Raw genomic sequence first — 18,299 nt, 5'->3', positions numbered from 1 at the left:
GAGCATCGCAGTACAGAAAAGAGACATTCAATCACAGTGCTCCTGTCGACCAGTGTGCGAACTCTTTTGACAGCTTCGTCAAACAAATCAGTGACGACTTGTTATCGATATGTGTCGATATCTGCCACTACACCAGCCACAGTGGAGTGTTGCCCACAAATCACATCGGGAGTGTTAAAATATGGTTCAGTTGGCTCTAAGCACTATGGGACTTAACATCTGAGGTCATAAGTCCCCTAGACTTAGAACTACTTAAACCTAACTAACCTAAGGACATCGCACACAGCCATGCCCGAGGCAGGATTTGAACCTGCGACCAGAGCAGCAGCGTGGTTCCAGAGTGAAGCGCCTAGTACCACTCGGCCACAGCTCGGGAATGTTATTCATGAATAACACCAAGAAGTGCACGAACCGTCCACAGTACGTTTGGTGCTCTGGTCGTGTTTCTGCTTCCATTGGAGCTCGTTGTACAGCCTGTGGCCAGTTGCATTGAGCATATGTTTGTGACAATTCTGGCAACACGAAGGCTGGTTTAAGCCTGTTGCCATTATTTGAAATGTCTATTGTTTTTTCACTTCTGCAGTAACATGATGAAAGCAAATGTGTGGAGGTGTCAGCGACGGTTTCACTCAGTATCTGCATAACATCACATGTGTACATTTCTGTATCTTGCTGTGGACAAAGGTTTGTGATGTTCCACGCCTCAAAGCTGGACGTGGTAGGATTTGCGTCATCCATGTCCTCAGTTAGGAAGTGAAGTCTGTTTGACTGGTACCCTCCATGGAGACTGCACATGGATCAATGAACTCACTAGGAAGTCGCAGCATTTCTCTATAAATAGTTCGGCAGGAGAAGAGTCCAGGTCAGATTTGCAAGTGTTTCACATAACGAGCAAGACCAACGGTAAAGCTGTTGTCCACTTTGACCGTTGAAGCATTAGTGTGGCTTTTAACAACTGGTGACAGGATTCAATCGTTGTATAACTTGCTGGGTGATAGCTTGTTATCTTGTGGTGAACAGCACTGCAGAATTTGCTCAGCTGGGAAAATAGTTCAGATTCGAATTGTCGGCCACAGTCTGTTGTGATGTAAAGTAGACAACCGACCCGAAAATATTGTCTACCAATATGGTTCCAACCATCGGTTAAAGCAATCGATCGCTGTTAATAAATAATTAAATATCGTTGGACATCTGAGAGTGATAATGGTCCTACTACATCTATATGGATGTGTGCAAATCTCGCAGTTGTGCCTGAGAAATATCCCGACAGGCACATGTACATTGTGAGATATTTTGCTACGCTGTCATTGAACACATGCACTAGTCCAGGTTACATAATCTTTCTGCATATGGGCCATACAAAAAAACGGCTAGTTATCAGTTTCACCGCTGACATGGCGCCAAGGTGACATAAGTTGTGCAGGCTCTTGAAAGATGGTTTATGCAACGAAGGAAGTAAGAAATGACGAGATCTCTCATTCGAGACTTCGTAACATAGCTTTACGTTTCGGTAGGAACGTCGATCAGTTTCAGCTGAAGGTTGGAGGCAGTGTCTTTCTAAGATCATGAAGTTGCCTGGTCTGACTCTTGTCCTTTCGCAAGCTGAATAAAATCCACTGCATCTGTTATACTGTTTACATGGGACAGGCAGCTAACTACTATGTTGTCAGTTCCTGATATGTGGCGTATGTCGGTGCTGAGTTGTACAATAAATTTCAGTTGACTGTATTGCTGTGGCGAACACTTATCGTTGCTCTGGCTTAAGGCCTGTGTAAACTGCAAACTCACTCACCAACAGTTGTGTAGGAAAGTATCTAATAGATTCGTAAACCATGAGTACTGCAAGGTTGTAGCACTGCTTTATTGTTGTGATGGAGAGATCTTGTGAGAGTGAAACACAAGTGGCTGCCAAGCACCATCTATGTACTGTTGTAATGCTACACTGATTGCAGTTTGAGTTTCATCCACCTCCAGTGTGAGAGATGGATTTAATTTGGGGTGTGTAGCGAGTGCCGTGTTCATTATACTTTGCTTCACAATGTCTCGAGAGCAGTGCTCATAGCGTCCAGTATTGACGTTTCCCCCTTAACTTTAGGGCAAGACAGTGCTGCGGCTAGAGGTACTTGAATATCTACGGAATGAGGTACATAGCGTCGATGAAAACTGTGAATTCACAGAAAACGGTGCAGTTCTTTTGCAGTTTCTGGCCATGAAAGCCTCAATATTTCTTCTACTTTACCAAAAAGCAGTAACGATTCTGCTGGTGTGATCAGGTGTTCTAAAAAGATGATCTCTGGTTTCCCAAAATAAACTTGGCAGTGTTTAATACAGCACAGTATTTGTCCAGGCGTCTAAAAATTTCAGCTGTGTGGTGGTGGTGTTCCTTCGCCATGGCTGAAAAAACGAGTATGTCGTGAAGGTATGCGAAGCAATACGACAAACCTAGCAGCACTGAGTCGGTAAACCTCTGCCAAGTCCTTGCAGTATTTTGTAAGCCAAACATTCTGAACAGACTCTCAAAAAGGGCAAATGGTGTAATACCAGTCACCTTTTGTATGTCTTCATCAGCCACAGGAATTTGTGTGTAGGCTTTAGAAAAGTCTAGAACACTAAATATACCAGTGATTGTGCCATATAATACGTAATTGTAGTCTCTTAACAAGAGCACATGATAACGATCTGGCATTGTTCTATCGTTAAAGGCATTGTAATCTCTGCATGGGCGATATGAACCACACTTTTTTGGTACCAAGTGTAGGGGTGGCGACCATCAACTACTGGAAGGACGTATGTGCCACTCCATTGAACTCTGCTTTGGCAATAACATAATGATCTTGAGAAAGACGTCTTGGTCTACAACTAATTAGAGGGAGGGAGGAAGGTATTGTTAATGTAGTGCATAGAGCTTTGAGACACCATTTTCGGAGCACCTGCACGTCGTGTGATAACTGAGGACTGCTCCAGTATCTTGCCGAATCAGCTGCCTGTCGACTAGATGCAGGGTGACCGTTACAAAACGAGATGTGGAATGTAGTCTCCTACCTCTGGTCAGCTGCAAATTAAATCAATGACACTGTTGCAGGAACGGTTGGTCAAACACAGTGCATGGAGATCTTTCAATCTCCAACTTTATCCTAAGAATGTGAGAATGCTCTGTTACCCATCAGCATTGGGGAAGGTGGACAGCCATAATCGTAAATTATCCACTACGACTGAAGTGCTAGAAATAAGTAGATCGGTATAAGACGCTGTCTGGTACACTTTGGTAAGCATACATGTTCGAGAATTAACAATGAGCGGATGTACTGCACAGTCATCTATCTGTTTCAGCAATCTTGATACTTGATTTGAATAATGATTGTGTGTGATACTCAAACGACGAAAATATGTTTTATTACAAAGAAGGCTCATTGTAAGCAATTTATTTGACTCCTGTAAACTGTCAAACAATTAATTTGATAGATTAGTGCAAATGGCTTATTTCACTTTATTTTTGATATCGAAATGCTTCAGCTCTCCCCTTGTCTCCAGCAATAGACAACAAGAGAGGAAAATCTCCGCCTAAATGTTCTACATCTACATCTACATCTACATTTATACTCCGCAAGCCACCCAACGGTGTGTGGCGAAGGGCACTTTACGTGCCACTATCATTACCTCCCTTTCCTGTTCCAGTCGCGTATGGTTCGCGGGAAGAACGACTGTCTGAAAGCCTCTGTGCGCGCTCTAATCTCTCTAATTTTACATTCGTGATCTCCTCGGGAGGTATAAGTAGGGGGAAGCAATATATTCGATACCTCATCCAGAAACGCAACCTCTCGAAACCTGGCGAGCAAGCTACACCGCGATGCAGAGCGCCTCTCTTGCAGAGTCTGCCACTTGAGTTTGTTAAACATCTCCGTAACGCTATCACGGTTACCAAATAACCCTGTGACGAAACGCGCCGCTCTTCTTTGGATCTTCTCTATCTCCTCCGTCAACCCGATCTGGTACGGATCCCACACTGATGAGCAATACTCAAGTATAGGTCGAACGAGTGTTTTGTAAGCCACCTCCTTTGTTGATGGACTACATTTTCTAAGGACTCTCCCAATGAATCTCAACCTGGTACCCGCCTTACCAACAATTAATTTTATATGATCATTCCACTTCAAATCGTTCTGCACGCATACTCCCAGATATTTTACAGAAGTAACTGCTACCAGTGTTTGCTCCGCTATCATATAATCATACAATAAAGGATCCTTCTTTCTATGTATTCGCAATACATTACATTTGTCTATGTTAAGGGTCAGTTGCCACTCCCTGCACCAAGTGCCTATCCACTGCAGATCTTCTTGCATTTCGCTACAATTTTCTAATGCTGCAACTTCTCTGTATACTACAGCATCATCCGCGAAAAGCCGCATGGAACTTCCAACACTATCTACTAGGTTATTTATATATATTGTGAAAAGCAATGGTCCCATAACACTCCCCTGTGGCACGCCAGAGGTTACTTTAACGTCTGTAGACGTCTCTCCGTTGATAACAACATGCTGTGTTCTGTTTGATAAAAACTCTTCAATCCAGCCACACAGCTGGTCTGATATTCCGTAGGCTCTTACTTTGTTTATCAGGCGACAGTGTGGAACTGTATCGAACGCCTTCCGGAAGTCAAGGAAAATAGCATCTACCTGGGAGCCTGTATCTAATATTTTCTGGGTCTCATGAACAAATAAAGCGAGTTGGGTCTCATACGACCGCTGTTTCCGGAATCCATGTTGATTCCTACATAATAGATTCTGAGTTTCCAAAAACGACATGATACTGGAGCAAAAAACATGTTCTAAAATTCTACAACAGATCGACGTCAGAGATATAGGTCTATAGTTTTGCGCATCTGCTCGACGACTCTTCTTGAAGACTGGGACTACCTGTGCTCTTTTCCAATCATTTGGAACCTTCCGTTCCTCTAGAGACTTGCGGTACACCGCTGTTAGAAGGGGGGCAAGTTCTTTCGCGTACTCTGTGTAGAATCGAATTGGTATCCCGTCAGGTCCAGTGGACTTTCCTCTGTTGAGTGATTCCAGTTGCTTTTCTATTCCTTGGACACTTATTTCGATGTCAGCCATTTTTTCGTTTGTGCGAGGGTTTAGAGAAGGAACTGCAGTGCGGTCTTCCTCTGTGAAACAGCTTTGGAAAAAGGTGTTTAGTATTTCAGCTTTACGCTTGTCATCCTCTGTTTCAATGCCATCATCATCCCGGAGTGTCTGGACATGCTGTTTCGAGCCACTTACTGATTTAACGTAAGACCAGAACTTCCTAGGATTTTCTGTCAAGTCGGTACCTAGTATTTTACTTTCGAATTCACTGAACGCTTCACGCATAGGCCTCCTTACGCTAACTTTGACATCGTTTATCTTCTGTTTGTCTGAGAGGTTTTGGCTGCGTTTAAACTTGGAATGAAGCTCTCTTTGCTTTCGGAGTAGTTTCCTAACTTTGTTGTTGTACCACGGTGGGTTTTTCGCGTCCCTCACAGTTTTACTCGGCACGTACCTGTGTAAAACGCATTTTACGATTGCTTTGAACTTTTTCCATAAACACTCAACATTGTCAGTGTCGGAACAGAAATTTTCGTTTTGATCTGTTAGGTAGTCTGAAATCTGCCTTCTATTACACTTGCTAAACATATAAACCTTCCTCCCTTTTTTTTATATTCCTATTAACTTCCATATTCAGGGATGCTGCAACGGCCTTATGATCACTGATTCCCTGTTCTGCACTTACAGAGTCGAAAAGTTCGGGTCTGTTTGTTATCAGTAGGTCCAAGATGTTATTTCCACGAGTCGGTTCTCTGTTTAATTACTCGAGGTAATTTTCGGATAGTACACTCAGTATAATGTCACTCGATGCTCTGTCCCTACCACCCGTCCTAAACATCTGAGTGTCCCAGTCTATATCTGGTAAATTGAAATCTCCACCTAAGACTATAACATGCTGAGAAAATTTATGTGAAATGTATTCCAAATTTTCTCTCAGTTGTTCTGCCACTAACGCTGCTGAGTCGTGGGGTCGGTAAAAGGAGCCAATTATTAACCTAGCTCGGTTGTTGAGTGTAACCTCCACCCATAATAATTCACAGGAACTATCCACTTCTACTTCACTACAGGATAAACTACTACTAATAGCGACGAACACTCCACCACCGGTTGCATGCAATCTATCCTTTCTAAACACCGTCTGTACCTTTGTAAAAATTTCGGCAGAATTTATCTCTGGCTTCAGCCAGCTTTCTGTACCTATAACGATTTCAGGTTTGGTGCTTTCTATCAGCGCTTGAAGTTCCGGTACTTTACCAACGCAGCTTCGACAGTTTACAATTACAATACCGATTGCTGCTTGGTCCCCGCATGTCCTGACTTTGCCCTGCACCCGTTAGGGCTGTTGCCATTTCTGTACTTGCCCGAGGCCATCTAACCTAAAAAACCGCCCAGCCCACGCCACACAACCCCTGCTACCTGTGTAGCCGCTTGTTGCGTGTAGTGGACTCCTGACCTATCCAGCGGAACCCGAAACCCCACCACCCTATGGCGCAAGTCGAGGAATCTGCAGCCCACACGGTCGCAGAGCCGTCTCAACCTCTGATTCAGACCCTCCACTCGGCTCTGTACCAAAGGTCCGCAGTCAGTCCTGTCGACGATGCTGCAGATAGTGAGCTCTGCTTTCATCCCGCTAGCGAGACTGGCAGTCTTCACCAAATCAGATAGTCGCCGGAAGCCAGAGAGGATTTCTTCCGATCCATAGCGACACACATCATTGGTGCCAACATGAGCGACCACCTGCAGATGGGTGCACCCTGTACCCTTCATGGCATCCGGAAGGACCCTTTCCACATCTGGAATGACTCCTCCCGGTATGCACACGGAGCGCACTTTGATTTTCTTCCCCTCCCTTGCTGCCATATCCCTAAGGGGCCCCATTACGCGCCTCACGTTGGAGCTCCCAACTACCAGTAAGCCCACCCTTTGCGACCGCCCGGATCTTGCAGACTGAGGGGCAACCTCTGGAACAGGACAAGCAGCCATGTCAGGCCGAAGATCAGTATCAGCCTGAGACAGAGCCTGAAACCGGTTCATCAGACAAACTGGAGAGGCCTTCCGTTCAGCCCTCCGGAATGTCTTTCGCCCCCTGCCACACCTTGAGACGACCTCCCACTCTACCACAGGTGAGGGATCAGCCTCAATGCGGGCAGTATCCCGGGCAACCACAGTCATAGTCTGATCGGGGGATGCGTGGTACGAGCTGGCCGTCCCCGACAAACGCCCATCCGGACCCCCACAGTGATGCCCATTGGCAACAGCCTCAAGCTGTGTGACCGAAGCCAACACTGCCTGAAGCTGGGAGCGAAGGGATCCCAACTCAGCCTGCATCCGAACACAGCAGTTGCAGTCCCTATCCATGCTAAAAACTGTTGTGCAAAGAACGTCTGAACTAATCTACAGAGAGCGCAAACAAATCGACACAAAATTTAAACGGTTATTAAAATACAAGATTGCCTAATAAATGCAGTAATGCTGCCACTTGTGCACTGCTGACACACTGCTCGGCGGCGGAAGGAGACTACGCGATTTTACACTATTCAGGTACTAAAACGCGATGCTACAACTCTCAAATACTATAATACGCCCGAAATTTATGAATTAAACAATGCAAGTACCAAAAACACGCAAAGAAATTAAGAATTAAACTATGTAACAAATGAGTGAGCTAGGAGTATACGACTTGCTGCTGCAGCTGCTTATCCAACGGCGGCAGGGAGCGCACTGACTGTGACCAAGCGACACTGGCCGTTCAAAACAAAAACAGAAGACAGACGACTACGCGAATTTACACTATTCAGGTACTAAAACGCGATGCTACAACTCTCAAACACTATAATACGCCCGAAATTTATGAATTAAATAATGCAAGTACCAAAAACACGCAAGAAATTAAGAATTAAACTATGTAACAAATGAGTGAGCTAGGAGTATACGACTTGCTGCTGCAGCTGCTTATCCAACAGCGGCAGGGATCTTGCTTCACACAGACAAACAGGGAGTGTCCTTTTGCAAAAGACAGATACAGGAAGCAAGTCTGGAATTTCCCGATCAACAGAATGCCACCACTTAATCCTTTGTTGGGGGGGAGGGGGGGGGAAGGGGCACAATATGAGCGGAGGCTGATATGCGGTCTGTGGTCGGTCGTATTTAGTAACGTGATCTGTAACTAGGACATTGGGCAGATTTGACATTCATGGCAGTGACTTGATGGTAGACACACACACGGGAGACTTCGAACAGTGGCTGCTATATCCCACTTCATTCCATTCATGACATGTAGATCCCTTTTACAGGGATTAACTGTCAGTGCTATATGTATGTATGTTTCTTGATCTGTACAAAACAGTTTACCATTGAAATTCTCGTAATTTGCCCGTCTGCAGAAAGTGACGGTGGGTTTCGAAATATTTCATGAACACAAAGGCGTGGAGCCAGACGAAGTGTGTCCCACAACGACCTATCATTAGCCTGTCTCCTATCCTATCCTATCCTAAATCTCTCCTTTTTCCTTACCATTATCAACTGTTGCCATGGATATGGCGAAGTCCTTAACGGCATCTACGACGGAGAAGAACATCTTCGGTACAGCGCAGCTGGCGGAGGAAGCACACTTTCCCTCATGAAGGCAAATGAGGAGTGGAATAACTGCCTTGTGGTGAAGAGGGATCTTCAAAGGTAGAGGGAGTAAACCCTGAAAGAAAATCCTCAGTTGCATTAGGCTTGGCAGGCCAGCAGATGAGAAAAAGTTGTTATTGCTATCAATCATAGAACGAGCCTCAGATTAAAAATACCTAATGTAGGCAGCAGTCCTTGTACCCCTGGAACGAATGACAACTATTCACAGCGCAAAAAAAACCAAGGATCGCAAGAAGATACACTAAGCAAGAACCAGAAAAAAAGACAAAAACAAGTTGAGAGTAAGAACATTAAATGTAATAACCTTGACAGGAAAGACTGAAGAGATTGTAGACATGGTGGAGAGGAGAAAGATTCATATCCTTGGATTGAATGAGACCAGGTGGAAGGGAAAAAACTCTACAGTGCTGAGAGGTAGGTACAAATTGTACTGGCAGGGTCACAATAAAGAGGCAAAAAATGGAGTGGGTTTTGTGTTTTACAAATACATTGACCCAGTTACAGATGTGAGCTTTGTAAGTGAAAGGATCATTAGAACAAGAGAGAACTTGGGAAAGAATAGTTTTACTACACTCCAAGTGTACACGCCTCAGCAAGGATGCAGTGAGGAAGAAAAAACGAAATTCCTTGAAGAACTGGAAGACCAAGTAAGAGAAGATAACATTATAATAATTGGGGATCTGAATGCTTAGATCAGAACGGATAGAAATGGATATGAGGAGGTGATTTGCCCTTCTGGATACGGATGACGAAATGTTAGGGTGAAGAAATTCTAAATCTGTGCATAAGGAATCATCTTTTAGTGAAGAATACATTCTTCAAGAAACAAGATAGCCATAAGATTCCTAGATATGACAAGAATGGCAAATCTAAGGCAGTTATAGACTATATATTAATGTACAAATTAATTGGAGGAAACGTAAGGGACACTAAAGTCATACCAAGTGAGCACTTGGACAGTGACAAAAATTACTAGTAGCTGATCTAAATTATAAGACTAAAAGTTTGAATGCTGAACAAGAATGATAAAAATTAAGGAGTGGAAGTTGAAAGAAGAAGAAAATAAGAAAAGTTTCCAAAATCTAGTAGCACAAATATTGCCAAAAACTGAAAGGTATAGTTTAGAGGAAGAGTGTAACCTATTTAAAACATCAATAGTTAACAGTGCTGTGAAGATATGCGGCAAAACAAAGAGTAAAGTGAAAGACAAAGAAACCAGTTGGTGGAACGATAGAGTGAAAGATGCAATTAAAAAACGTAATATGGCAAAGAAAACACGGAGTTTGAAAAAAGAAATCAGAACCAGGTGTTGGTGCCAAAAGATGAACACAAGGTGACAACAATGGAGAAGGAATACCAACAAAAGGAACTCCAAGAAAAAGAGAATTGTGAATGAAGAAGAAAAGGGGAAGAGTTGGGAAATATTCACCCAGAAGCTGGAGCAGGATAGCAAAGGAAACAAAAAACTGCTATATGGGCCAGCCGTTGTGGCCGAGCGGTTCTAGTTGCTTCAGTCCAGAATGGCGAGACCGCTACAGTCGCAGGTTCGAATCCTGCCTCGGGCATGGATGTGTGTGATGTCCTTAGGATAGTTAGGTTTAAGTAGTTCTATATTCTAGGGGACTGATAACCTTAGAGGTTAAGTCCCATAGTTCTCAGAGCCATCTGAACCATTTGCTATATGGGTTATTGAAAAATAAAAGATCTGGTAGAGAAGACATAAAAGCGATTGAAGAAGAAAATGGGGATATTATCAGGGAAATGGAAGGTATCAGAGAAGAGATGAAGAATTACTTTGAAATCTTACTGAATGGGGAAGCTGCACAAAAAAGTGGCGCCAAAGTCATTGAATTAGAGGAGGAGCAGGATCCAATCTCTTGGTTAGAAACTGAGAATTCCCTGAAACAGATGAAAAGTAGGAAGGCGACTGGAGTAGATGAACTGACATTTGATATTATGAAAGCCACAGGAATCCTTGGAATACAATGTTACACCAGGTGCTGGGGGTGATATTGAAAGAAAACGAAGTGCCAGTTGAATGGAAAAATTGTTCAAGTAAGGTAGTAGAAAGAAATGCATCAACTACTGAGGAATCACACTGTTATCACACTGCCATAAGATAATGGAAAAGGTCATAGAAAAAAGATTGTGAGGGACCGATGGCCTTTGTAGTCTGGTCCCTTCAACCCCCACAAACCAACCAACCAAAAAGACTGTGGAAAATTCTAGAACACCAATTAGAGGAACAACAGCATGGGTTCAGAAGTAATAGGGGGACAATAGCTCGCATTTTCTCCCCGTCAGTTAATGGAGAAGTATTGGGGAAAAGGAAAGGACTTGATAGTAGTATTTGTAGATTTGGAAAAAGCATATGAGAGTGTACCAAGGAATAAAATATGGGAACGCTTGAGAAAACATAATGTTCCTGATTCATTAATTAAAAAAGTCCAGATGCTGTACGATGGTTGTGACAGCTGTGTACAAGTAGGAGGTGGAAGATCAAAATGGTTTAAGACAAAGAGGTGTTCAGCAAAGTAGTTTGCTCTCCCCTTTGCTCTTCATTACACTTATGGACACAATCATGAAAGAAATCAAGGAAGAAGAAAATGAAGATCTCAATGCTTTTGTTTTTGCTGATGACATCGCCATTTGGGAAGAGATGGAAATGGAGGTTCAGAGGAGACTAGATTACTGAAACACAAAATTTAAAAAATTCAAGTTAACTGTGAGTAGGAACAAGACAGTGGACGCGAAGATGAGCAGGACACCCACACCTTGTCGCATCATACTGGAGGGGAAAAGGTTGAATGTGTGAAATGCTTCAATTACCTGGGTAGCATCACATGATGGAAGTTCCAAACTAGGAGCCTTAAAGAGAATAACAAAAGGATCTAGCTTCTTCCACCAAGTACCAAATCTAATGTGGGACAAGGAAGTCCTTCAAAGAGCCAAACAGACAATGTATAAAACTTACCTCCTGCCAATCATGATGTATAGTCTGGAGGCCTGTGTCATAAATAAGAGAGAAGAGAATCAAATACAAGCATGTGAAATGAAATTCCTTAGGTCAGCTCTACAAAAAACTGGGAGAGACAGAGTCAGGAATGATTATGTAAGGAGAGACCTGCAGGTGACATTGACTACAGAGGAGAAGATGAGTGGTTTGAGATTGAAGTAGTTCAGTCATGTGAAGCGAATGCACCTGAATCGAACTCCACGCCAGTGTTTGGAGATGGAGATACCGGGAAGAAGACCAATTGGGTAGCCTAGAAAGAGATGGACAGACCAGATTAAGGAAGATCTCAAGAGGAGAGGAGTAATATGGTATGTAGTGGAGAGGGAAAAGCTATACCAGGACAGAAACCAATGGAGGCATATCATTCACCTACCCAGCTTGCTGGAAGGAAATCGTGATGGTGGTAATTTAGATAAGTGATTGATCTGATTTTTCTGTCTGTGCTTCGACACCAATGTGCTTTGAAAAGTGAGGAAAATAAAAAATAAGAGGCTTAACGTCCCTGACTCCAGCAGCAAGTCAGCTCGCTATTTCTATGGGGGATCAGAATAAAAAATCGCTGCAGTTCTTTAAATATTCCATACTGGCTTGTCACCCACAAATTGTCTACATAACACGTAGCCCATACAATGCAGTCAATTTCCTGTTAAATTCTTTAACTAAATAAATAAACTCTATTCTATACATTCCTTTGTAACCCATAAATAAATAAACAATGTTCCACACATCGTCTATATTGTTTAAACAATATTCTATACACTGCAATCGCATTCCCACAAATGGCCAATCAACTGAGTCTTTTTCCCGCCAGTTTCCAGGTGGAGGAGGGAAGGGAGAGGGCTGGAGGGTTTATTTAATAAGTCAATCAAATTGATACAAAAAGTGTGCTCGTATTGGCAAGGGGAGATCCTAGAGTGATGGGGAAGGAGGAGGGGGAGGAGAATAGGAAGCGGGATGGGTGGGGGAACAATAGGTTAAGGACCTGTCAATCAGAAGAGGACAGGAGGTTTGCCCCTGAATGTGTACTTGCCCCTGAATGTAGGCAACCTGCACCTACAAATTTACCTGATACCAGCCTTGTTCCACTACTGAAGTGTTTATAACAAAATAGTGGAAACGACACTGCATGGAATCTAGCATACTTCCCTACTATGAGAAGGAGAAGCAAAGAACAGGTGAGATGTATAACATCAATAAGTAAGTGGGTAAATGGAAGTAGTAGTACGATATCACCTAAGAAGGCAAGTTGGTTCTATGGATGTCACTGCTGAAGAACCTTGATACGAATTTTTGTGGCTGAAAAATCAACTGCAGCCCTGAGGCCAGAGCTGCATGTATTACTGACAGTGCACTGCAAGGTGGCATTGTGATGATGGCTGCTATTCATGGCTGGCTCTGCCTTGGAGACTGATTGAAGTGCAAGCACAAAAAAAATGTTTGTTCAGATGACTGGACAAGTTGTAAGGTTGTGGGGGTTCGTTTTTGCTTGCTTATTCTTGAATTGAGAACAACTGTATGAGGTGAAATGACAAGTTTAATGTCGCAATATTTCTCACCACATTACAGCTTTTCACACAGTTTTCTCGCCAACATGAAAACAGCGCAATGGATAATGCATCTTGCCAACATCAAAAAGTGAAATAAGTTTATATACAACAATGTTAAGTATTAACTCCCTGAAAGAACATTAATCTTAAGCACAATATTAGAAAGTTAAATTGGAAGTTTCTTTACATTAATCCTAAGCACAATAATATGAAAGTTTAATTGGACATTTCTTTACAAAATTGCTCCTACACATACGTTATGATATTGGTCAGAACTACGAAAATCGTCTGATTCCGGTACAAAGTTTGGTACTATTTAGGATGACAATCAAGTCGACGGTGGATGGTTAGTCAAGTGACAAATTTGAGCGCAAGATTACCCAAGGCCACTCGAGTTTACAGTGGACGCAAGCTGGTGAACCAACAAAGTTTACGCCTCTGCACGCGGTATTTACCTTAAGTAGCGACGTGCTGCTGTCTGCAAGGCAGCTCTCTCACACTGAAATTCCTACAAACCTAATCTGGCCTGTGCTGAACTTTCCAGCAGAAACTTTCCCTATGTTTCTCGTTATGCGAGAAAACATGTACTCAGTCCTAGTCTTATTATGTGGCGATATACACGAGCATGGTTGGAGCAGGTTGCATATTATAATGCCCTCTCAGTTCTCGCAAGAACAACTAACTACTTTGGCTGGTTCGTTTCTCCACAGTTGGAGGTAAACGTTGCTACAGCTAATTTTAGCTGGAGTGCAGCCACTGTGAACGCAGTGTCCACACCAATTTCTTCTCTGCGTCAGTTCAGAGAAGAGTCCTCCCACAAAATTTCTCTCTTGTCCTACTCATGGGAGAACTGCCTCCCTTCACTTTCGTTCCTTTTTTACGTCATGGCTTTTTTCGATCAATAGGAGCGTTCCTCTTATTTTGTAGAAACACCCTCTACCAATCGAAACGTCCCTTCTATCTAACTGCTTCGAAACTTCAGTAGTTTTCTCCTTCCTAGTGAGTTTCCGCCAATCGGACGTTTTGTGCCCGTTCTAGATGCCTAAAGTACATTGACCTTTCCATATGTTGCACTCACTGGACGAAAATGCGTCACTTGCTTTTGTTTGTATCCTGTTGGAATTTCGAAACGCAGTTTTCTAAAGCTTATTCATTGCTCTTGTACCGATGCCCTCACTACAGGCGGCCCTCCAGCTTGAATCACCTGACCACCTGGCCCGGGGTCGCTGTCCTCTTTCCTGCCACCCCTTTAAGCGGTTGCCGGCGTAACTCCCACAGCGCGGCTTCGCTATGCCGTTGTGCAGCTGGCTTTTCAAAACTAAAAGCAACTCGACTCGCGTTTCCTGTTCTACCTTCCGCTCAAAGCCATGCATTTTATAGGAATGGTATGTTAATTACCGTCGATTGATTGTCATCCCTTTTTGCATCGATCGGCAAATGTTCTCATAACTGTCGATTTACGTTAGGTGTCATCTTCACCTTCTCATTGCGATTTATAACGGTCTCATGTGAGGTGCGAATCTGACTATTTATTCTGCCACCCTACAAAGAGACACTGTGAATGACATTGCCCTGTAGCAAGGGTGGCAAAGTATGCAACTGACTCCTGTGACAGCTAGGAATAATCTCCCCAAATTCTCTTCTGCCCCATATTTAGACTGTCACCTCTCCATCTTGTGCCAGAACTTATCTACTTTTCATGACAGTGTAATACAGTAGTGCAATGACATTAATTTGTATGTAAGCGAATTCAGATTTTAGAAATGCAAGACTGGCTGGTTTGCTAGCCCTTAATAAGTTTATGAAGATTCCAGAGGTCTTGCGGTCTTGCATTACCCACTACATACCTTAGATTTTTATGCAGCATGTGCGCCTCACTTGAGAAATGGGGATAGTGTGGCACAACACCAAGAAAAAGTCTCACCTAACTCGAATCTTTCACAACATGCCTGAAGGAATCAAAGGGTTCAATACAGAAGCAAAGGTTAATAATTGCCAACCCTCTATCCATTCATCACACTTATGACAGACAACAGCACACTTATTCACTTAATTTATCATACACATTCGAAGAACTGGGCATTAGGCTGCTGTTCAAGATATTTGAAGCGAGTGTGCCACATTGGACAAAGTCCTTACAATTAACATGCACAAATAACGAATTACAATAATCAAAATATCTAATTGCAACAGTAAGAAAACATCACAGATGCCCACAAAGAAAATAGAATGGAGACCAACACACATTCCCATTGTATCTCCAACTAATGAAAGTACCACACACAAACATGTGTTCCAGAACAACAAATGTTCAGTGTATAATCAGTGAAAGTTGACTTAATGCTCAATCATGATCATTCGTTCGAAAAACGTGTGTAGAGCGTGTCAAACCCCAGACATACACATCGTAAAACTAGAACAATATAACATAATAAAATACATAATAGTGGGAAGCATCCTAGTTCAGAGTGAGTAGAGGATGATGCACATTGGCAAGTATATTATCACAAAAATGAATGTATAGTATGATAGAGTTGACATCTGTAAGATCATATAATAATAATAGACAAGGTCATCATATTGCTAAAAACATTAAATATCAGTATATATCATGGAGAATATGCACAAAGAAAAGACATTTTGACATTACATGAATAAAACAATGCAGAGTTTACAAGGCGAAAAATACCAAAATCCAGTCTTCATTAAATAATGCGTAAACTGTATGTAGTAGAGCACAAATTACTAGTATAAATGAGCTAAATATATCGAGTGTAGAATTGTATTTACCTATCAAAGCGTTTATCAACAAAAAGTAGTGACATGAATGTATCCCTATCACGTATGCCTTTCAACCATATTTATTATACATAAAAAGGAAGAGATAAAATGCATATGAAGCGTGTCTCATTGCAATGAGAAAAATGTTGAGCTGATTAGTGAAAGACATACTAAAAACATAACAAAATAAAAATGTACTATTAGAGGCTGTAAAAAAGGATATATAACCATATGAGTTGAAACTGGGTTGTGTTTTTGTTGCCACATCAATAAAATACCTACCATAATGATTGTAATGTAAAGAAAGTTTGACATGCATACCTCAACACGAAAAATATGTTACATGCAGTGTCATATGTGTAGTGTGGTTTGTCCTGGTAAAAGGTAGGCAGATCATATCGAGGGTGTGGGGAGAGAGGGAGAGGAGATTGGGCATATGTACCATGCCCACTGGAGAGCATTAGCTATGATGCAGCTGTCAGCTGCACAGACTCTCAACAGTCGACCATTAGATGGCTCTTTGTTGGCAAGACATTGTGGAACATGTGGCCCACTACTGCATTGATTACAGTCATCTGCACCACATGACAATGTGTGTATTCACCAAGTGGTGAGCTGCCAGCTGTGTGCACGAATTTGGCAGTTAGATGTACCTTGGTCAGTCCCACTGTGTGTGCATTCATTGCTTCAGTTTAATAATCATCCATGAGGTAGGCACCAGAAGGTGCCTCGGTTGTGCCTCATGCTCTGCCCCCAGGCCAGTGGGGGACATTGGCTGCTATATGTGGCTGATACCTGGGCATGTTGCATCAACCCTTCTTGTCTGCCCGTTATTGGGAGAACAGAAGACCCATAGTTCCAACTCAATACAGCACCTCACGGTGGGCCATCGCACTGTCATATCTGGCATGACCCATATCTGTGAACAGATCTCGCACCTGAACTGACGCCAGCCGCGGTGGCCATGCGGTTCTAGGCGCTTCAGTTCGGAACCGCGCAACTGCTACGGTTGCAGGTTCGAATCCTGCCTTGGGCATGAATGTGTGTGATGTCCTTAGGTTAGTTAGGTTTAAGTAGTTCTAAGTTCTAGGGGACTGATGACCTCAGATGTTAAGTCCCATAGTGCTCAGAGCCATTTGAACCATTTGAACCTGAACTGACACACCACACAACTGACAGTGAAAGTTGTTGTGGTCAGGGCACATGTCACCCTGGCCACTCAGGGAATGTCCCCAGTTTCGCACTGCACATCTGTCTCATGCTCAGCTATTTTCACCCTCCAGCTCACCCCTCTGCTGATCGCTCTGGTACTGGAACATTTGATGCCCTTCTTTAGCTCCACTGTTGACCGCTATATAACACTGATCCATTCCGTTTTGGGTGCACTGCCCACACCCCATACTAATACATTAAAACATTGTTGAACATACTTCCATATTTCAATTTACAAGTTCATGAAACCAAGGAACCACACATACTATGGACCTCCGTATTTCTCACTCTTGTGAGATGTAATTAAAAAAAAAAAAAAAAAAAAAACATGAGACTTTATTTTCATTCTCATAGAAAGACACAACGAACATGATATGCAGCTTTATCGTAGGTGATGCCATAAGAACTGAATGGTTTGGGGTGGGGGCCCTTTTAGGTCTAACTTAAAGTAGTGCTTATCATTAACGAAATCAGGAATCCAGTGCTAACCATCACCCCCTACTTCTAAAACTATCCTTATGAATTACCATGCATAAAAAATCAACAAGCAAGTAATCAAATTAAACACACTTTTGTAATTATCCTAGTGCACATAATAAGTAAGTAAAGTAAGTTAAATTATCTCTATAATTTTTTGTTTATATACATTTCTTCTTTTTGAGGAGAGTATGAATAATTCACCCTCTCCATTTTCTTCAGTTTTTTGTGTGTATGTCAGGTCATGACCTCTTTCTGTCTTATTATTAGCTTCCCTTCTGTGAAGACAGCACTTATGGAGATAGTTGGAACATATCCCCAAACACGCCACAGCAAAAGAAAAAGGAAAATAGAGTGGATATTCGTTGCCACTTCCATCGACATAGCCTAAATTATAAAAGAGTTTGATGGATGCATGCTGAAAGCAAGTGAAAAGGACAACTTGATGACCCCAATATGGCGCCGGATAGTGAGGAACTCCCTCATAAGATGGCGTATCTGCCATTTAGTTCCTGCAAGTTGTGGCTCCATCTGTGGTCTGTATGC

Source organism: Schistocerca cancellata, chromosome 1, assembly GCF_023864275.1.
Source record: "Schistocerca cancellata isolate TAMUIC-IGC-003103 chromosome 1, iqSchCanc2.1, whole genome shotgun sequence".
In the NCBI taxonomy this organism is placed as follows: domain Eukaryota; kingdom Metazoa; phylum Arthropoda; class Insecta; order Orthoptera; family Acrididae; genus Schistocerca; species Schistocerca cancellata.
This window is presented reverse-complemented; position numbering follows the sequence as displayed.